The 23,461-nt window shown below is 40.4% G+C and overlaps 1 protein-coding gene across 3 annotated transcripts in view; it reads left to right on the top strand.

Annotated features, from left to right (window-relative positions):
• The window catches only part of ngfa (nerve growth factor a (beta polypeptide)), an 89,133-nt gene that overhangs the window by 60,902 nt on the left and 4,770 nt on the right, over positions 1-23,461 (top strand). For 2 of the 3 annotated variants that reach the window (XM_061902298.1, XM_061902299.1), the window contains one exon: positions 14,949-15,057. The exons of the other annotated variant lie outside the window; for it this stretch is intronic. The gene's annotated coding sequence lies outside the window, so the exon portion shown is untranslated. The remainder of the gene's footprint in view (positions 1-14,948; positions 15,058-23,461) is intronic. 3 annotated transcript variants of the gene reach the window in all.

Genomic DNA, 23,461 nt, shown 5'->3' with positions numbered 1-23,461 from the left:
TTTTTCAGATGACGTTATATCAGCTCAATGTTTACTGTTATGAATGTTGTGTGTGAAGGTTGTCTGTCCTAACAGTGCATCATTCACAGTCCACATTAGCATCTGGGATGAACAGGTCTTTTGCAAACATAAAAACCAAGCACACTTTACCACAAATATTTTACGTTCAAAACAACAAATACCATTTGTGGAATTTATAATAAATGTACAAAAATATGTGCTGTCAAATCAATCAATCAATCAATCAATCAATCAATCAATGTTTATTTTTATAGCCCTAAATCACAATTGTCTGAAAGGGCTGCACGAACCACAACGACATCCTTGGAACAGAGCCCACATAAGGGCAAAACTCACACCCAGTGGGACGTCCGTGACAGTGACAATGATGACTATGAGGAACCTTGGAGAGGACCGCATGTGTTAAGATTGTTGTCTGTAATGACCTCATTAACTAATAACATTTTGAGAGACAATGATCTTTTGTTTAAAAAGCCCATGTTATAGGTAGTGGGCTGTTTTAAGGAGTTTTTGATCAAATTATCCGTAGTAGCAATATTAATAATGTTGAGTTTATTATGCGTAGTGCACTTAAAATAATTACGACCATATCTAAGAAATAATATGATGGCAATTTTCCGATTATTTGCCTGGTGCTGCGATAAACTGAACGCATCATAATTTGCCACCTCAGTAGAACACATGTCCAACTCTGACACAGTCATAGCAGAAAAAAAATGATGTGAGTTGTGTATTATTCTAAGAGAAATGTTATGTGTGCAGGGATTATCCAGCCTGGCGCTGGTTAGTTCTAACTTAACTGACTCCTCACCCGGACTAGCAGGCTCTGTAATTGTCTGTGACCGGGCTTGCTCTAGTGCAGTTAGTCAAGTGTGACTCAAACAGAAATCTATGTTTCCAGAAAAGATGATCGCGCCCCTGGTTTGGGTGAAGGCCATCTCTCATCAACAACCCATGTTTGCCCCAGAAAGAGGGCCAATTAGCAATATACGTTAGTCCCTGTTGTCTACAGAAGCTAGCCAGCCACTTATTAAGCGAGACTAATCTGCTATAACTCTCATCATTGCCTCTCGCAGGCAGGGAGCCAGAGACAATTACTCGATGCCTGGACTTATTTCTAGCGAGATCACAAGTCCTGGCTATGTTTTTTCTTTGTAATCTCTGACTGTCCCATCCTAGTGTCATTGGAGCCAACGTGTATAACTATGTTCGCATAACTAGTGGTGCGATTAGCCTGTCGTACGTGTTTAATAGGCCTGTTGCGAGTTAGCTCCCTGAGATTAGCTTCAATGTCAGGTGCTCTGGCCCCGGGAATACACTTAATTGTGGCTGGTTTGCTAAGCTTTATATTTCGGGTGAAGGAGTCCCCTATGACTAAAGTGTGGTGCTCGGTAGACTGGGGTGTAGGACTAGCTAAAGGGTTAAATCTGTTATGCGTCTCAACCGGTGCACCGTAGCTTGTAGGCCGCTTAGAGCTGCTACAAGCTGGGCTAATTAGCTCACTATAGCTAACGCTAGCAGATGTGTCCACAACATCTAAAGTTACGAAATTACACTGCTCTAACTGGCGGACACGGCTCTCTAGCAGAGCCAACCTATCCATGAGTAAGGTGCACGAAGCGCAGGAAGCCATACTCACAGTACTTTCTGTCACTAAGTGGAGTGCCAACTGTATTCGGGGAAGCGGTTGTCACGGTGTGCGGGGGAGATGAAATTATTTTTTTGTTTTTTATCCAATGAATTATACTGTTGAATTAATGATAATAATTACAGTAAATTATTTGCTTATATTATTCAAATTTTCCTCAAAAAAGAAACCCGATATGTTGACACAAATACAATTTTATTTTCAGAATGTCATCCAGGAACATTTTCTCATTTTTAATGTTTTATGATTTATGCACATAATTTAATTGCCCAACACTTGGAAATAGTTTGAAGGGGACCTACTATGCAAAAACAGTTTTTCTTGCCTACAGTATTTGTACCAGTTTTTGCGTAAACATAATTCCTGAAAATGTGAAATCAGTCAATGGAAGCATGGCGATATTTATTAAACAATCTTGCCTTCTTTCAAACAAGCGGTTGGGAATTTGTGTCGTGTTTCCCAACTGTGGCATCAGTGTAGGAATTTACCCAAAGTGCTTTGCAGGAGTCTGCCATTGTGGTCCACGCTGCAGTCAATAAGTTATTGTGCTTTTGCCATTTCTAATACAAAGTTGGGCATAGTTCTAACTTATATCCATCAGTATACTCCAAATGGGAGCACTAAAACTACAACATGGCTGGCGGGGAGAAGACGCTTTCAAAGAGTAGCCACGTAAATAAGACCGCCCACAAAACGGCACATTCTGAAAAAACGGTCACAAAGCAGCTTGAAGAACGTCCGTAAAACATAATCTATGCAACGTTTTGACCAGAAAACAATCATGACATGTTATGTAGACTACAAGGAAATGTACAAAAAAAAATCATATTATGTCACCTTTAAGTCCTGTCAGGGTTATCTTTGAAGCACAATTTGCCAGTCAGAGTCCCCCCCATCTTTGTATGTACATGTGCATGCATGACTGACCATAGAACAGCCAACTAAACCTTTCAGGTCACCATCCGCAGTTAAGGTAAAGGAGCATGTGCGCTCGGAATAATGTGCGTGACTAATAGGCTGTACATGATTAATGCAATATTTTTTGTCATTAAGCAAAAAAGTTATTTTTGACAGCCCTCATACAAATAATATCATCATAACAAATAATTCCTGTTTCAGCGTCTGAGTTGTGGATGTACAAAAATATGTTTAAGGTATTTAAAATGATTTGATATTATGTTGACGGTCTTATTTATCTGTTCCGAAGTTAATTAAGTTTTAAAGTTTTTATTGTATAAACTGTGTGATGTTTTCTATATATATTTATCCATCCATCCATCCATTTTCTACCACTTATTCCCTTTTGGGGTGGCGGGGGCGCTGGCGCCTATCTCAGCTACAATCGGGCGGAAGGCGGGGTACACCCTGGATAAGTCGGCAGCTCATCACAGGGCCAACACAGATAGACAGACAACATTCACACTCACATTCAGACACTAGGGCCAATTTAGTGTTGCCAATCAACCTATCCCCAGGTGCATGTATTTTGAGGTGGGAGGAAGCCGGAGTACCCGGAGGGAACCCACACATTATATATATATATATATATATATATATATATATGTGTGTGTGTGTGTATCTACTGACGATTGAGGGAACCCCTCATGAAACAGTTCTGTAGAGATGAAGTAGTCTTGTGATTTTTCCCACACATACATATTGCGCTCGACCACGGTACCGAGCACTATTCTCTGGATAATCCATCCATCCATCCATCCATTTTCTACCGCTTATTCCCTTTCGGGGTCGCGGGGGGCGCTGGCGCCTATCTCAGCTGCAATCGGGCGGAAGGCAGGGTACACCCTGGACAAGTCGCCACCTCATCGCAGGGCCAACACAGATAGACAGACAACATTCACACTCACAATAATCCAATTATGTATATATATATATATATATATATATATATATATATATATATATATATATATATATATATATATATATATATATATGTATGTATGTATGTATATATTTTTATATATATATATATATATATATATATATATATATATAAATATCCAAGCATGAGGAATCCATCTGTGATTTTCAGTTCACACATATTATTCGGATTTACTCTAGTGTAAATGTGTCATTTGCATTTTCAAATAAACATTTACTTCAATGCAATACCCTTGACTAATAACCATCCATGCAATTAATAATGTCAATGAAGCTCTTACCACCAACATTGTCAGTACGTTCAGTACTTTGCGTGTGTGCTAGTGTGAAAGTAAGCCTTTTGAACTGACACTGGCAATCATCCCTCACGATAATTTAGGTATTGAAGGATGAATCACACTTCACTCAGTTGAAACACAGTAAAGACGTTTAGTTTCCTTTCCATTTCCTCACCCTATCCTTGTGGCTGTCAGCCTCGCTTTCACGCCCTCTCATTATCTGAAGCTGCTGTCCTCACCTGTAGAAGTGAAGTGTGCTTTTCAAGGGTGCTGTTGACACTCTGCCGCTACTGCGCTCTATCTTTTAGCGGGGGCTTTGTAACCCATGACTGCTGCATCACGTGCACATGCATGCACAACACTCGCTCAATGCGACAATTGTGTTTTATCTGGCTTTTACCGCAAACACAACGCAGCCATGTGCAGTCATTTTGCAAATGCATCCAGTACATGTCAAGTTGGGGCCGCGCTCCCTGGCCTTAGGGGCCAAGTAACTAGTTTCCTCTCATGTTCCCTAAGGACTGTTTTTTGTAATGGTACAGGGGGGAGAAAGAGACAGCACAGATGCAGGATGTAGTTTAGCTATATTTATTAAATAAATTATTATGAAGTGTGAACTTTAATCCAAATATGTTTATGGTGTAACTATGTGTAGCGATTAACTGAGTGTTACCAGGAGTGTTGAGCGAGAGGCGGAAGTCCAAGGGTGCAAGGCAAGCTCGGAGATCCATGGACAGGCAGGAAGTCAGGGGCAAAAGTGAGGCGTCAAAAGTATCCAGGCGGGAGGTCGAGATCCAAAAAGGGGCAGCCAGGGAACCAGAGGGGAATTCGGGGAGACGAGACACACAGCTTGCAATCAGGGCACGGAGGAATGCTGCTGGAACGACACGGGAACACGAGACAAATGAACACGGGGGAGGAGAAAACACACAGAGAGAGAGAATGAGCAAGGAGATAGATACGACAGCCTACTTTACTGGAACAGGCCAGGTTTGCTCTGGTTTAAGAAGCCCGGCCTCTCATCATGCTTCAGGTGTGCAGATTGCTGATTGATTGCAGCTGTGGACCGGCACAGCTGCACAGATGAATGTGGATTAGAGGGAGCCCGGGCCATGATATTTTTCCAGGTCATAACCTTGTCGCTTACAGTATGTTGTCTTCCCACGTATGTTTACAATTTTTCGCTTTTTCGGTAACCAGACTGTACAGTACAACTCTCATGTGATGTTCAAATTTGAAAGTGACTCATAGGGAATGGTCTTGATTTTCAATGAGCGAAAGGAGACACAAAGTCATAAACATCTTCGGCGGTGCCAATTTACGGACCTTACAAGTAATGACTCACAAAGCCATATTTAATAGCTGCTGTGTTTATGCTGGACTGCATTAATGTAATGTGGAGCAGAGCGTGTTTGTCACTTGTGATATATTTTCACCAGTGTCATTCATTTTGCTGGTACATGTGAGCAGGATTTACTGGCACGTTCCTAAAAATAAACCCTAAAAAATAAGGGTGTCCAAACTGCAGACTGAGGCCCATTTTCAGCATTAGTGATGAAGTGAAACTGATACATTCTGTAGTCCAGTGGTTCTCAAATGGGGGTACGCGTACCCCTGGGGGTACTTGAAGGTATGCCAAGGGGTACGTGAAATGTTTTAAAAAACTATTCTAAAAGTAAGAACAATTCAAAAATAATTTATAAATATATTTATTGAATAACACTTCAACAAAATATGAATGCAGGTTCATAAAGTGTGAAAAGAAATACAAAAATGCAATATTTAGTGTTGACGAAGAGATTTTTTGTGGACATGATCCATGTTCCAACATCATTATTCAATAAATATATTTACAAACCCCGTTTCCATGTGAGTTGGGAAATTGTGTTGGATGTAAATATAAATGGAATACAATGATTTGCAAATCATTTTCAACCCATATTCAGCTGAATATGCTACAAAGACAACATATTTGATGTTCAAACTGATAAACTTTTTTTTTTGCAAATAATCATTAACTTCAGAATTGGAGGCCAGCAACACGTGACAAAGAAGTTGGGAAAGGTGGCAATAAATACTGATAAAATTGAGAAATGCTCATTTAACACTTATATGGAACATACCACAGGTGTGCTGGCTAATTGGGAACAGGTGGGTGCCATGATTGGGTATAAAAGCAGCTTCCATGATATGCTAAGTAATTCACAAACAAGCATAGGGTGAGGGTCACCACTTTGTAAGCAAATTGTCGAACAGTTTTAGAACAACATTTCTCAACAGGCTATTGCAAGGAATTTAGGGATTTTACCATCTACGGTCCGTAAAATCATCAAAAAGTTCAGAAAATCTGGAGAAATTGCTGCTCCTAAGCGATGATATTACGGACTTTTGATCCCTTAGGCGGTACTGCATCAAAAAATGACATCAGTGTGTAAAGGATATCACCATATGGGCTCAGGAACACTTCATAAAACCACCGTCAGTAACTACAGTTGGTCGCTACATCTGTAAGTGCAAGTTAAAACTCTACTCTGCAAAGCCAAACTCATTAATCAACGATATCCTTGTGGGTTCTTCCGAGGATGTTGTAGTCGTAATGATTTGTGCAGTCCTTTGAGACATTTCTGATTTGGGGCTATATAAATAAACATTGATTGATTGATTGATTGATATCCTGAAACGCCGCCGGCTTCGCTGGGCCCGAGCTCACCGAAGATGGACTGATGCAAAGTGGAAAGGTGTTCTGTGGTCTGACGAGTCCATATTTCAAATTATATTTGGAAACAGAGGACGTGGTGTCCTCCAGAACAAAGAGGAAAATAACCATTCGGATAGTTGTAGGCGCAAAGTTCAAAAGCCAGCATCTGTGAAGGTATGTGGGTGTATTAGTGGTCGAGGCATGGGTAACTTACACATCTGTGAAAGCACCATTAATGCTGAAAGGTCCATACAGGTTTTGGAGCAACATATGTTGTCATCGAAACAACGTTATCATGGACGCCCCTGCTTATTTCAGCAAGACAAGTGTTACAACAGCGTGGCTTCGTAGTAAAAGGGTGTGGTTACTTTCCTGGCCCGCCTGCAGGTCAAACCTGTCTCCCATCCAAAATGTGTGACGCATTATGAAGTGTAAAATACGACAGCGGAGACCCCGGACTGTTGAACGACTGAAGCTCTACATAAAAAAAGAATGGAAAATAATTCCTCTTTCAAAGCTTCAACAATTAGTTTCCCCGGTTCCCAAACGTTTTTTGAGTGTTGTTAAAAGAAAAGGTGATGTAACACAGTGGGGAACATGTCCTCCCCCAACTACTTTGGCACGTGTTGCAGCCATGAACTTCTAAGTTAATTATTTGCAAAAAAAGAAAAAAATAAAGTTAATGAGTTTGAAAATCAAATATCTTGTCTTTGTAGTGCATTCAATTGAATATGGGTTGAAAGGGATTTGCAAATAATTGCATTCCGTTTATATTTACATCAAACACAATTATCCAACTCATATGGTTTATATAAAGGATTTTTGATTTGTTGCTATTTTTTAGAATATTTAAAAAAAAATATCACGTACCCCTTGGCATACCTTCAAGTACCCCCAGGTGTACGCGTACCCCCATTTGAGAACCACTGGGCTATGGCATGGAATGAACAAAACTTACTTGGCATAAACCTGACGCAAACAATGAAGCCAGGACGAGTGATCAACAGAGGCATGCTTAAATAGTGTCTCTCGATTACAAACAGGTGTGTCCCGAACGCAAGAGGCAGGTGAAAATCATAAGTAACCATGGTGACTAAACTCAGGTGGTGCACAATAATGAACTAAAGGAGTCCAAAACAAACAGAAAATAACAAAAACATAATCCAGACCACCGATCATGACACAATGATCTTTGACTTCAATGATTACCTCTCAAAAAAACATAATTGATGTCACCACATGTTCATTGCTGGAGAAATACTATTCAGGAACACATTCACGCACCACTCTTCATTGAACCACATCAACAGTATACAAAACGGGCTATTTTCTGGCGCATTTAAAAATGAATTATAACGCATCACCAATTAAAACATATACCATAAATGTATCTGCTTGGCTTATGGAACTTCCGGTCAATAAAGTTTGATTCAAAGTACACACATCTCCAATATGTATTAACTGCTTTGACCACAGGATGGTGACAAATACACATGTAACAATGTTAATTAAATGACAAACATGACACACTTCAACATTAAGAGTTTACAACTTTTGGTTGCAACAGAACAGCTCATCCGCTAACGGTCCCGTTGAGTATCCAGTCACGGGACGCATAAATGTCACGTTCAGTGTGAGGCCATCTAGAAGGCCTTAATGACAACATCTCGTGATCTGATTGGCTATCGCAACTGTCTATCAACTGTATATTCCCGTTCACTTGCAGTGCACGGACGCCTGCATTGTTGATTCTGAAGGCGTGTGGCAGATTTGGGAGAGCATGGCAACATAAGCTTGCTGAATTCTAATTGGATACAAACTAAACTAAAACCAACAGCACTGGAACATGCATAATATGACATGAAGAGAATATGAATAATTTTAGATATTTAGGGAAAGTAAGTTAAAAAAAAATTGTATCTTTGATTATGATCATGATTTATGGTTACGTTAGACCAGCAGAGAAGGCCTTGTTGGCCCTGATGGCACACCACTGCTATCACAATCTGTCCACAGTATAGTTCCTTGCATACCAAACCAGGACCCAACCATGCTCACGGTTTAATGAAGAAAAAAACACATCTGGGTTTTATTGATATTGTCCACTGGGTAAAGCATACGTTTGTCAGTAGGCAGGGAAAAGGGAGAGAGAGAGAGAGACAATGGGTTGAAAGATTTGAAGACTGCAGAGAGCCCCCTACCGGCCTGGCAGGAGAGAGTGATGCTTCAGTGCCAGTATTTAGATTATTTAGGCTAAGGCAGTGGTTCTTAACCTGGATTCGATCGAACCTTAGGGGTTTGGTGAGTCAGCCTCAGGGGTTCGGCGGAGCCTCCGCCGAGAAGGTCAAGAAGACACACCCGACTCATTGTGTAAATAAAAACTTCTCTCGGCGTATTATGGATACCCCCAAACAATGTTCCCTCTAATGTTCCATCTGATTTGCAGGTGTATAATTAGTTGTGAGCTCATGCACTGTGTTGGTTTTGTTCTTTGAACAAGCTGATGTTCACGCACGGTTCATTGTATGCACCAGTAAAAAAAAACATATAACTTTGTCTTGAATTTGAAAAAAAGTAAAATATTTTTTACTTGAGAAAGGTTCGGTGAATGCTCATATGAAACTGGTGGGGTTCGGTACCTCCAAAGAGGTTAAGAACCACTGAGCTAAGGCCTCCTTCATAGCTCGCCATTCAACCTTGGGAACCTGACCGGTTCCACGGTTCGCATCGACTCAAAATGTTGTCCTGACTGTAGATCAAAGCACTGCAGAAGGCTCCTGCAGCTCGCGCTCGTATGGTTTCTTCATGGCATCAACCCGCACTGACCACAGCGGCATATTGGATTGCACGTAACTTGTCACGCTGACACACCTGAACGCGAGGTGTCATAAGTATAGCGGACAGTGATTGGCATAAGCAAACATACAGGGATGAGTAGGTTTTTCTCTTATTCCACTTATTCCATCTATTTGCTAATCAAAGAATAAATGCAGATTATTGACAGACGATGAGGCGCGCATTGTGCCTTCCGCACAATGAAGAGGCGGCAGCATACGTTAAATGTGATTGAAATTGTCGGTGCCGTCTTTCTACAGCGAGACAAAGCTACAAAAGCTGGGAAGTGCAGAATAATACCCCAAGTGGCTGAGAAACCTTTTAAGACTAAAATAAAATGAAGAGGACTGTTCCAGACAAAGTAGCAGATCGTCCAGGAGACGGATATATGGGCACATGGAAGTCATGCTCCTGCATGCCCGCTTGTTTGTGGGTGTTCTGCTATGTTTTTGTAGTTTTCTGGCTATGCTCTTATTTTCCTAGTTAGACTTCCGGTTGTCATGCTTGTTGTCCACTTTACCTCCTGTCAAAGCGCTGATCTTCTGACATGTTCTTAATTAGCAATCAAGAGGTTTTCTTATGCCAGCATTGTCAGGTTGATGTTGCTATATAATAGTTCCATTGTGTATTCTGTTGTTGCATCATGGTGCATTGCATTGCATGCATGCTTTGTGTGTTGTTTTGACTTTTTCGAGAAGTTTGTGTGTTATTTTCTTACCTAACTCATACCATCACAATATATATCTGCCTTAGGCCAGCTGGAAGGCCTTACTGACAACAACTCGTGATCTGATTGGCTATCGCAACTGTTTGTCAAATATTTTTGTCCGTTCCCTTACAGTACACGGACGCCAGCATTGTTGATTCTAAATGGCCTCTGGCAGATTTGGTACAGCATGGCAACATAAGCTAGCTGAATTCTGATAAGATAAAAACTAAATAACCTAAAAACAACAGCGCTGGAAGGAGCATAATATGACATGAAGAGAATATGAATACTTTCAGATATTTAGGGAAAGTAAATTAAAAAATACTTTTATCTTTTATTATGATCATAATTTCTGGTTATGTTTACCCGCAGACACGGCCTTGCTGGCCCTGACGGCACACCATTGTAATGTAGCTAATATAGACATTTACATTATGTGTTGCCTTTATTTTAACACTTATATAAGGCTTTTACTGTCAGAGTTATTTGTTGTTGATCAACCCCAAGATGCAGAGATGGAGGCAGGCATAGAATATGAAAACATGTTTTAATTAAAACTAAACAAGAACAAACAAAAAGTGCGCACTTGAGCGGAATAACAAACTAAGGGAGCTAGCACTGGAAGTTAGAAAAACAAAAAGGAACTTTAGCAAGGAAGCTAGTGGATAGCAAACAAAAAAACTGGAAATAACTAATGGCTAACAAGAACAGCTTACCGCTACAACGACCAGGACAAAATGTAGCACGACAGGTAATAGCTGAAAAGAATCGACACGACAAGAGCAACATATGGCAACGACAAGTCCAAATGACAATACAATACAATGATCCAGCAACTGACACAGGACAAAGCAGATACAAATAGGAGCGGGCTGATAGGCAACGGGTGTGGCCAGGTGCCAAGCAGCCGCAGCTGAGGAGGAACACAGCACTCAGGGAACAAGACAGGAAGCTGACAAAATAGGAGCACTAGACAGGAACTAAATACAGGAGATACTAAACACAGAGGAAAGACAAATGCAGCGGAAAAACTAAAACATAGACAAACTGTCAGGGGGAAACCTGACATTTACTTTTTACGGCTCCAGACAGATTAGTTCTTTGTATTTTTGGTCCAATATGGCTCTTTAAACATTTTGGGTTGCCGACCCTTACTGGACTTTTTAGTTGTCTGAAAACAAAAGAAAAAAGGTAATAAATATTTGAAATCAATATTTCTATCAAAACTTACATGTCTTATATAATCATAATGAGCAACATGTATTAACATTGATTTGATTTTGTTTTTTAAATTAGTGTCTCACCAACTTTGAACTTCACTGCAGGTCAGTGCAACATAAATGTACGACAGTAGAGCACACACATAAATGATAAATGGGTTGTACTTGTATAGCGCTTTTCTACCTTCAGGATACTCAAAGCGCTTTGACACTACTTCCACATTTACCCATTCACACACACATTCACACGCTGATGGAAGCAGCTGCGATGCAAGGTGCTAACCAGCACCCATCAGGAGCAAGGGTGAAGTGTCTTGCTCAGGACACAACGGACGTGACGAGGTTGGTACCAGGTGGGGATTGAACCAGGGACCCTAGGGTTGCACACGCCCACTCTTTCACTGCGCCACGCTGTCCACGTAGTGGCCAGTGGCCTCATAGATGGATAGATGGATATATAAATAGACAAGGTTGTCAACAGTTGTATGTCTGTGTTCCAGGGTCACAGAGAAATCCTTTTATTGGGTGAAGAAGTCATCCTGTAAGTCAGAGTTGCTCTCACACAGCAGTTGTTTGTGTTGGCTCCAGCAGCATTAAACACAGGCCACATATTTTTTACATTAGGATTCTCCTAGCAACATGTCAGCCTGGATCAATCAGCCCACTCCCTGTTTTGTATCAGCTCCGTCTGTATGTGAGTGTGTGTGTATGTGATTGTTGAAGCCAGAACAGCGGGTCACTTTCTAAAACAATAGATCATAAAAAAGCCCAACAGTTAATAGTAAAATAGTCCATTTACAGGAAGAGCAAAAGTGCATTATCTGTTGTCCCCTGGGCCCATTTTTAATGTTTGGCTTTTGGCAGACACAAACAATACATCTTATACTATATACTGCTAAATGATATCCAGTTATTTGCAGAACTGTTCTGCTGGGTCCAGGGACAGGTAGTGGTTATGTGGTCACAATAAGAATCCTGTAATAGGTCTTTTTGTCAATGGCCTTTATCTTAAAGCTGCATTTATTTTTCTGTTTAAGACATACATAATGTGCAGGTTTATTCTGTACAGCAGTGGTCCCCAACCACCGGTCCGGGGACCGGTACCGTTCCGTGAAAGGACTGCATTTTCTCTGACTAAACTTTGGCCTGTCCCACTAAACACACCAATAAGCTTGTTTATAAATGAACAATAAAGCTATTCATAGGAAGTTGTTTTATTTATTATAACTGTGTAACATGACACAATGCACATTCATAAACACATCAAATACAAATGTGACGGATCGTAGTTGAAGGCTGATTTCCATCTGCATCTCAAAGCTAAGAAATAAACTCCCACTAATTCAGCGTGATAGTGACTTCCATTTTTCATACAGTTATTTTTGCTGTATTAATCTGGCACAAGTGGAACGTCGGTCCCTGAAAATTATGCATACATTAAACCGGTCCGTGGTGAAAAAAAGTTTGGGGACCACTGCTGTACAGTATTTACAGTACAGAGTACTTTCAAAATAAATGTGGTTCTTATTTTGCAAGTTCATTCTAATTAATCCCAGGGCTCGGGGTCTTTCTGTGTGGCATTTGCATGTTCTCCCCGTGACTGTGTGGGTTCCCTTCGGGGACTCCGGCTTCCTCCCACCTCCAAAGACATGCACCTGGGGATAGGTTGATTGGCAACACTAAATTGGCCCTAGTGTGTGAATGTGAGTGTGAATGTTGTCTGTCTATCTGTGTTGGCCCTGCGATGAGGCGGCGACTTGTCCAGGTTGTACCCTGCCTTCCGCCCGAATGCACCTTAGATAGGCTCCAGCACCCCCTGCAACCCAAAAAGGGACAAGCTGTAGAACATGGATTGATGGATAAATAATCTAATTCAGATTTATTTCCACTTCAGGTGGATGCTTGTCAGTTCTTGCGGGCAGAAATGTTACCTTTTGGTCACCACCTGCCACACTAGACCCAAAACATGTTTGTCAAAAACCTTGGAATAACATTTCTTGTCTGTTTTTTTATAATTCAACTACCATATTTTGTCACAAATAGCCTCCCTGGCATGTGTTGTTGTTAAAACTATCCATCCATCCATTTTCTAGCGCTTATTCCCTTTGAGGTCGCGGGGGGTGCTGGAGCCTATCTCAGCTGCATTCGGGCGGAAGGCTGAGTACATCCTGGACAAGTCGCCACCTCATCGCAGGGCCAACACAGATAGACAGACAACATTCACACTCACATTCACACACTAGGGCCAATTTAGTGTTGCCAATCAACCTATCACCAGGTGCATGTCTTTGGAGGTGGGAGGAAGCCGGAGTCCCCGGAGGGAACCCACACAGTCACGGGGACAACATGCAAACTCCACACAGGAAGATCCCGAGCCCGGGATTGAACTCAGGACTACTCAGAACCTTCGTATTGTGAGGCAGACGCACTAACCCCTCTGTTCCACCATGCTGCCCGGTGATAACAGTATACAACAGAAATAGCGATGTATGGTTTACAAACTATTTAAGCAAGTGCAACTATCCAAAGTATGCTTTCCAATTTGGATGATGCATAAATCAGTTTCCATAAGTGTTTGAATACACTTATCTATTATACACGCCTAACAATATTCATACGTGCTTAGTCCATTGAAGTCTCATGATAGCAAACCTTCAACCGTCCAAAGCTGAGCATCATCCATTCATCCATTTTCTACCGCTTATTCCCCTTGGGGTCGCGGGGGGCAATGGTGCCTATCTCAGCTACTTGTCCAGGGTGTACAACGCCTTCCGCCCGATTGTAGCTGAGCATAGATGTATTTGTAACATTACAATGTCTGATACAGTATACATCTTGTTAATGAACATATTTGTGTGTGTGTGTGTGTGTGTGCGTGCGTGCGTGCGTGCGTGTGTGTGTGTGTGTGTGTGCGTGTGTGTGTGTGTGTGACATCTAATGAGGTGAGGGATGCCAAGCATTCTAGTGCTCGGCTCAGTCAGTTAAACATGGTGAGTGTGAGTACACAGAGAGGGTCAAATCCTAGTAAATTGTGTCAGTCAGGTGAGGGGTCAAGTGGTCCCAGTATCAGGACTTTTTGACATGCAAATAGATCAGCCCCATCTGCTCATTGATTTAAGTGTTTATTCGTGTTCATGTTTGACATGCAGTTTGCCTAATACTCAGCCCAGTGATAATTAGCTTGTTTTTTGTCCACATTACTGCAACAAAATCATTGATTATGGAATGTGTACATACATGCACCTACTATTAGTCCCCGTGTACACTTATTTACTTGAATGTCTGTACCTGTGGATACTTTGTGTATTCTGAAACAATGTTCTCTATTGAATTTAAACATCACTATAGCTCCCTCTAGTGTCGCCAACGCGCATTACTGCATAAACTCTATTGACCAGAATGTTATTATTTCTATTATTTCTATAACATTTGCATTTCTTGTCTCTCGTGTGTTTGCTCTGTATCACATTTTCTTTGCAATAACCGCTGCTGTGAAAATGTAATTTACATAATCTCCTTAGTCAATCAACAACATACTTTGCACATTCCACATATTTCAATGGACTCTTTTCTAATCAGTAAAGCTATTAAGCAATTAATTTGTGAAAACAGTAAAACGTGTTTGTGTGTTCTGTAGAACTGTGGTTCAGGGGGGTCCAGATGGCAGGCATGAGGGGCCCGGCCTGCGCTGGAGTCTGGCTCTAGAGTCCACTGAGGCTCCCACTTTAACTGGACACATTCCACAGGTACAGTATGTACTCACTGCAGCAATGCAAATAACACAACTAGGGTTGAATGAATATACTATTGTATACTATCTCAAAATACTTGACTTGAGGATTGAATGGACACAGTTGTAAATCCTACTGTGGAACCAAATGTGGAGACTCTATAGGTTGCCATTGAGTCGTCCCAAAATACTAAAGCATAAGATGTTTCCCATGTCTGCAAGTGTGATTTGAATGTCTCTGATGTAATGCATGGAAGATATGATTACAGAACAGTGGGTGAAGAGAAATAAGATCAAAGATGGGATGTATGGCTCTTTGAAGGGAGCCAGATCTTCAGGAACTGTTCCTTAACAAAAGTCGTTCAAAAGACTTTCTTTTTCTTTATTTTTGTTTTTTGGATGTACTTTGTTTGTATAAAGGAAACAATCATTTGTGGAAGTTATAAGATACAATTTTGATCAGGATCATTTGAAACGTACACATGACACCATAATCTGCCAAATTGATCTGAATTATTCAGAAACATTGATAACGATTTAATTTGGTAATGTTAAAGGGGAACATTATCACAATTTCAAAAGGGTTAAAAACAGTAAAAATCAGTTCCCAGTGGCTTCTTGTATTTTTTGAAGTTTTTTTCAAATTTTACCGGTCTCGAAATATCCCTAAAAAAAGCTTTAAAGTGCTTGATTTTCCCTATTTGCGATGCGACTATCAATTTCCCTGTGACGTCATACAGTGCTGCCAATGTAAACAAACAATGGCGAATACCACCGCAAGATATAGCGACATTAGCTTGGATTCAGACCCGGATTTCAGCGGCTTAAGCGATTCAACAGATTACGCATGTATTGAAACGGATGGTTGGGGTATGAAAGTATTGAAGAATAAACTGAAGCTATTGAGCGAATAACTATTGACGCTATTCATAGCCATAGCATGGCCGAATAGGTGCGTTAGCACCGCCGGTAAAATGTGCGGACCAAACGATTAGAACTTTTGCATCTTGTGACTCTGGAGCAACTTAAATCCTTCGATTGGTAAGTGTTTTTTTCACATTAAATGTGGGTGGAAGGAAACGTAATATAGTTGCAAATGCATCTGCAGGTTATCCATACATCTCTGTGCCATGTCTGCTTTAGCACCGCCGGTAAATAGCATGTTAGCATCGATTAGCGTAGCATGTTAGCATCGATTAGCTGCCAGTCAACATCAACAAAACTCACCTTTGTGATTTCGTTGACTTTATAGTTGCAAATGCATCTGCAGGTTATCCATACATCTCTGTGCCATGTCTGCTTTAGCACCGCCGGTAAATAGCATGTTAGCGTCGATTAGCATAGCATGTTAGCATCGATTAGCTGGCAGTCACGCTGCGACCAAATATGTCTGATTAGCACATAAGTCAACATCAACAAACCTCACCTTTGTGATTTTGTTGACTTTATCGTTGCAAATGCATCTGCAAGTTATCCATACATCTCTGTGCCATGTCTGTCATCGCCGGTAAAATGTGAAGACACTCTGGCACATTGAACGGGGGTCTGTCGGCAGACACTTTCGAATCTTCGGGCCAGTGGTGCAACTTGAATCCCTCCCTGTTAATGTTGTTACACCCTCCGACAACACACCGACGAGGCATGATGTCTCCAAGGTTCCAAAAAATAGTCGAAAAAACGGAAAGTAACAGAGCTGAGACCCAATGTTTACAATGTGTTGAAAATGAAAATGGCGGCTGTATTACCTCAGCGACGTCACATTCTGAGGTCATCGCCTCCAGAGCGATAAACAGAAAGGCGTTTAATTCGCCAAAATTCACCCATTTAGAGTTCGGAAATCGGTTAAAAAAATATATGGTCTTTTTTCTCCACCATCAAGGTATATATTGACGCTTACGTAGGTCTGGTGATAATGTTCCCCTTTAAATATGCTGGTGCAATTCCCATCCCATATGCACTGACAAGGAAATCACTATTTTTAATTTACCCTCACCTAAAAGACTTTGTAGATTACAATTAACAATACAAATGTACAACTAATGAACAAGAATAATGACTATATGTATATAAAACAATATATAAACATGAATGCAATTAAGACACAATAAATGTGTCAATACAAAATGTTACTACCCTACCTGGTGTGTGTATCGTAAAATACTTAACAAATTCATAAGTAGAACAAATAACCAGAAAAGTGAATCCGAAGGCTGCGATGTTTCCTTTGACTCTGGTTCATTCTCCTGTCCAGTCCATAGATGTGCAATTGGCTGGGCAATTTCTATATAAAGTGGCTTCAAAACAAAGTAAGCCGTCAAAAGATTTGACACATATGCAAACATCCATCCATTTTTTACCGTTTGTCCTTCTTGGGGTGGCGGGGGGGGCTGGAGCCTACCCAGCTGCACGCACGCGGGCGGAAGGAGAGGTACACCCTGGTCAAATCGCCACCTCATCGCAGGGCCAACACAGATAGATACACAACATTCACACACTAGGTTTGCCAATCAACCTATCCCCAGGTGCATGTCTTTGGAGGTGGGAGGAAGCCGTAGTACCCGGAGGGAACCCACGCAGTCACGGGGAGGACATGTAAACTCCACACAGAAAGAACTCAAGCCCGGGGATTGAACCCAGCACCTTCTTATTTTGAGGCACACACACTAACTCCTGTACCACTGTGCTGCCGTTCTCAAACATCAACTATCTAATCTAGATACAAACTGGAATACACATTGACCCGCATACTGTAGTTCCATTCCATATGACTTTGTATTTTTCAGTCGTTTCTGCAATGAGCATCTGTAATGTGATAAATGTCTCTCAGGGTCATTGTAATTACTGTCAAATACGTGGGAAATGACAGGTCACTTTTGTATTGGTTGTCATGGAAAGGATTTCATACTCCTGAAATTGTTATTCCAAATGTATTGAAGGTTGAGTCCAACACAGGGTCAGTGTAGACCAGGGGTCTCAGTTAACTTAAACTTAATTTAACATGAGGGCTTCTTGAGATAGAGTCACAGCGAGGCAATGTTGTTGAAGTATTCACTCCAGAATCACGGTTTAACCAAGTGACTAAATTTATGAGCTCCTTCTACCAGCAGTTGAAGTCACCCTGAGGTATAGTATACCTTTAAGTGAAGTGAAGTTAATTATATTTATATAACGCTTTTCTCTAGTTACTCAACTCGCTTTACATAGTGAAAACCCAATGTCTAAGTTACATTTAAACCAGTTTGGGTGGCACTGGGAGCAGGTAGGTAAAGGTCTTGCCCAAGTGGGGATCGAACCTGGAACCCTCAAGTTGCTGGCACGGCCACTCTACCTAAAGGGGGCGGCATAGCTTAAAGGGTCATATTTAGATTTGTTTTTGTTTTTACCTTTAGAACACGTCCTTGTAGTCTACCTAACAAGTAATAATGGTTTATTGGTCAAAATGTTGCATACAGACCATCTTCAAACTGCTTTCTGATTGCCTCTTCAGAATGCATAGTTTTTCGGGGCAGTCTTATTTACGTGCCAAAGCCCTCCTCCAGGCCAAGCTCCTTTGGACAATGTCTTTGAAGTTTTTAGCACTTCCATATCGAGTCTACGGACATTTATAACACCTTATTTTTTTTTATTAGAAATGGCAAGAGTGGAGGATTTTAACATGCATGTGCTTGTACGAGCCAGTTTTCCCCACAAGAGGGCAGAGGAAAATAGGGAACATATTGACTACAGCTTTGGACTACAAACCCCGTTTCCATATGAGTTGGGAAATTGTGTTAGATGTAAATATAAAAGGAATACAATGATTTGCAAATCCTTTTCAACCCATATTCAGTTGAATGTACTACAAAGACAAGATATTTGATGTTCAAACTCATAAACTTTATTTTTTTTTTGCAAATAATAATCAACTTACAATTTCATGGCTGCAACATGTGCCAAAGTAGTTGGGAAAGGGCATGTTCATCACTGTGTTACATTGCCTTTTCTTTTAACAACACTTAATAAACGAGGAAACTAATTGTTGAAGCTTTGAAAGTGGAATTCTTTCTCATTCTTTTTTTATGTAGAGCTTTAGTCATTCAACAGTCCGGGGTCTCCGCTGTCGTATTTTACGCGTCATAATGCGCCACACATTTTTGATGGAAGATAGGTCTGGACTGCAGGCGGGCCAGGAAAGTACCTGCACTCTTACTACGAAGCCACGCTGTTGTAACACTTGTCTTGCTGAAATAAGCAGGGGCGTCCATGATAACGTTGTTTCGATGACAACATATGTTGCTCCAAAACCTGTATGGACCTTTCAGCATCAATGGTGCTTTCACAGATGTGTAAGTTACCCATGCCTCGACCACTAATACACCCACATACCTTCACAGATGCTGGCTTTTGAACTTTGCGCCTACAACTATCCGAATGGTTATTTTCCTCTTTGTTCTGGAGGACACCACGTCCTCTGTTTCCAAATATAATTTGAAATGTGGACTCGTCAGACCACAGAACACCTTTCCACTTTGCATCAGTCCATCTTCGGTGAGCTCGGGCCCGGCCAAGCCGGCGGCGTTTCAGGATATTGTTGATAAATGGGTTTGGCTTTGCATAGTAGAGTTTTAACTTGCACTTACAGATGTAGCGACCAACTGTAGTTACTGACAGTGGTTTTATGAAGTGTTCCTGAGCCCATGTGGTGATATTCTTTACACAATGATGTCGGTTTTTGATGCAGTACCGCCTGAGGGATCAACAGTCCGTAATATCCTGGCTTAGGTGCAGCAATTTCTCCAGATTCTCTGAACTTTTTGATGATTTTAGGCACCGTAGATGGTAAAATCCCTAAATTCCTTGCAATAGCTTGTTCTAAAACTGTTTGACAATTCGCTTACAAAGTGGTGACCCTCACCCCATCCTTGTTTGTGAATTACTTAGCATTTCATGGAAGCTGCTTTTATACCCAATCATGGCACCCACCTGTTCCCAATTAGCCTGCACACCTGTGGGATGTTCCATACAAGTGTTTGATGAGCATTCTTTAACTTTATCAGTATTTTTTGCCACCTTTCCCAACTTCTGTGTCACGTGTTGCTGGCATCCAATTCTAAAGTTAATGATTATTTGCAAAAAACACAAATGTTTATCAGTTTGAACATCAAATATGTTGTCTTAGTAGCATATTCAACTGAATATGGGTTGAAAAGGATTTGCAAATCATTGTATTCCGTTTATTTTTACATCTAACACAATTTCCCAACTCATATGGAAACGGGGTTTGTATCTGAACACAAGTATAATTACTGCACCGTGCCTCAAGGAAGCTGCTTAGGTCCTTTACTTTTTATTATTTTTACTAATGATCTTCCCTGTGTTACAACAAACGCCAATATGGTTATGTATGCAGATGACACAACTCTATACAGTACTGCCTCTACCTTAAATGACCGAAAAAATAACTTCAATCAGGACCTGGAGAGAGTGTCACGCTGGGTAAATGGTAGTAAACTTGTGAATATTGACAAAACAAAAAGCATTCTTTTTAGATCCTGGCATACGCGTGTTGATGACCCTCAGCTTCATATTTCAATGTCAGATATACCTATTGTGCAGGTCAAAAAAGCAAAACTGCTTGGTGTGCTATTAGACAGTCAACTGTCATGGTCCGATCATATTGACAGTATTTTAATGAAAATGGGAAGAGGTTTAGCCATGGTCAGAAAGTGCTCCACCTTCTTGACATCCTCTACAATGGGTCAAGTCATACAGTCCTTGGTTTTCTGTCATCTTCATTACTGTCCTTCAAAAAAGTCCGCTACGACTAAGTCTGACTTGAACAAACTGCAATTTGTTCAGAACAGAGTGGCTAGACTGGTACTGAAATGTTCTTTGCGCACTATCTTTTATGCATTCACGACTGTCCTGGTTGTCTGTTGAACAAAAGATGCACTGTAGTCTCATTATGTTCTTTAGAACTATCATTTTAGATCAATCATCAGATTACTTCTACAAACAGTTTTTAAAATCAACTAACACACATATTCATGACACCAGGAATGCCAGCAATGGCTATTTGAAACTTCCTGCTCCCAGGACCAATCTCCTCAAACATACAGTCATGTATGGATGTATTTCATTCTGGAATCGGTTGCCATCTCACATTAATCTCTCACAAAGTAAATTAAAGTGTCCTTCAAGACAGCTTTGAAGATACACGTATTGCAGCTGCCCACATGACGTGAACTTTTTAATACTGGTTTTAACTAGCTTTTTTATCTTATGTTGTATTTTCCCATTGTATAATGTTTGGTAATGCATGTATTCTTTGTATTTTAATTTTGTATGCTCCTATATGGACCCCAGGAAGACTAGCAGTCCCCCTGAAGTCAGCTAATGGGGATACATTCAATAAACAGTAAACTTCCTTTTGGTGTATATAAGGAGGATATATAAATATATATATATATATATATATATATATATATATATATATATATATATATATATATATATATATATACCATATTTCCTTGAATTGCCGCAGGGCATATAGTATGCGCCTGCCTTGAATTACTGCCGGGTCAAACGCGCTTCTCAAATATTTAGCGCATGCTTAGTATTACCGCCTGGTCAAACTCGTGACGTCACGAGTGACACTTCCCCTGTCATCATTTTCAGAATGGAGGAAGCTGATTTCAATACCGGTAATTTGAAATCACATAAAGGGAAGAAGATTAAGCGCTATTCAGTTGGATTTAAGATCCAAGCTTACATCACACTCAAATTTTTACTGCATACCTTTGGTAAGTGCCGCAGTGAGAAGAGGTTTTAAAATAATTAGCGCATGCTTACTTTTACCACATGCCTTTGGTAAGCGCAAGAGTGAGAAGAGGTTTTAAATTAATTAGCGCCCCGGGTGCAGTTCAAGGAAATACGGTATATATATATGTATGTATTTTTCATGTTATAATTTTTTTAAAACATATCCTTTCTAATCTACTGTATTTTCTACTGCTTGTTACGCTCGGTTCCTCCTAGCTGTTCAGGCATATACAGTATATATATATATATATATATATATATATATATATATATATATATATTAGGGGTGGGCAAATTAATGCGTTAATTACGAGTTAACTCATCAATCTATTAACGCCGACAATTATTTTATCGCACATTTGCGTATGTTGTTTACATGCTTCTATTTTGTTAACGGCTTTTCTTAACAAGATGGCGTCGCCCGGATGGGCTTCGAAGATGGAACATTTGGCAAAAATACCGGACAATTCTGCAAATTTCATGGCTGTCTTACCGCGTGGTTACTCCGGGATCACTTACGACAGCCAGATAATTCTGGATGTGGATAGATCGGGCCGTTTTGGACGGAATGACGCGTGCTTGCTAGATCGGCTAGCTAGCATGGGAATACTTTGCCGGCTACATCCAGCGGCTTGTGAAGCAGCGGAGTATATGTGTTGTCTGTCTATTTATGAATAATGCAGACGAGGAGTGTTGGCTGAGTTCTTAACGTTTGCTTTCAGAGCGTGCATATCACAACATACAAGATGCCGTCATGGCGACACAACCTATACTGGGCTACCGCGCATGCTCGTCACTCCTGTTGCATGCTGGGTAGGGTAGTTCTTTTTTTCCCTGGCTCATACCATCACAATATAGTACCATGTATATGATAGGTTCAGTTTATCAAAGCACCAAGCAAACAATCGGAAAATTCCCATCATATCAATTCCTAGATATGGTAATAATTATTTTAAGTGCACTACGCAGAATAAACACAACATTATTAATATTGCTACTACAGATAATTTGATCAAAAATTCCCTAAAACAGCCCACTACCTATAATATAGGTTTTTTAAACATAAGATCCCTGATAAAAAAAAAAATGTTTCTGCTGTTACTTCAGAAATTGCCTGTTCGGATGTTATGATTGTGGCTCAGAGATTTGTATGTAGATTATATTTATTTTCCATAACAAACAAGATAACTTAAATACCCTGGCAGTGGCAATAAGCTTAAATGTTCGTATTTACATTTTTTGAGTTGATTTTCATAAAATATGCAATTTAATTGCTACTGTTTAACAAGGACTGATTTAAATTGTGTTTGCAACACAAATGTTTTGGCGCTTTTGTTCATGTGGGAGAATATTCCAATAAAGGTGCACTACACACTACTTTTGAATTCATTATTGGGCTTTGCGTATACAATGCAGTTAATCGCGATTAATCGGAGAAATAGTGCGATTAACTTCGATTAAAATTTTTAATCGTTGCCCAGCCCTAATATATATATATATATATCTTGTGATGTGCGGTCACAAAACCAACCTCCCAGAGACAGTTCTGTTCGTGTTCAAACACAGCAGCATTGGTTTATTCAGTCACTTTTCTGAATGAAAGTTAAATTAAAGTT

Source organism: Nerophis ophidion, linkage group LG06 (genome assembly GCF_033978795.1).
Source record: "Nerophis ophidion isolate RoL-2023_Sa linkage group LG06, RoL_Noph_v1.0, whole genome shotgun sequence".
Lineage (NCBI taxonomy): Eukaryota > Metazoa > Chordata > Actinopteri > Syngnathiformes > Syngnathidae > Nerophis > Nerophis ophidion.
This window is presented reverse-complemented; position numbering and strand designations above follow the sequence as displayed.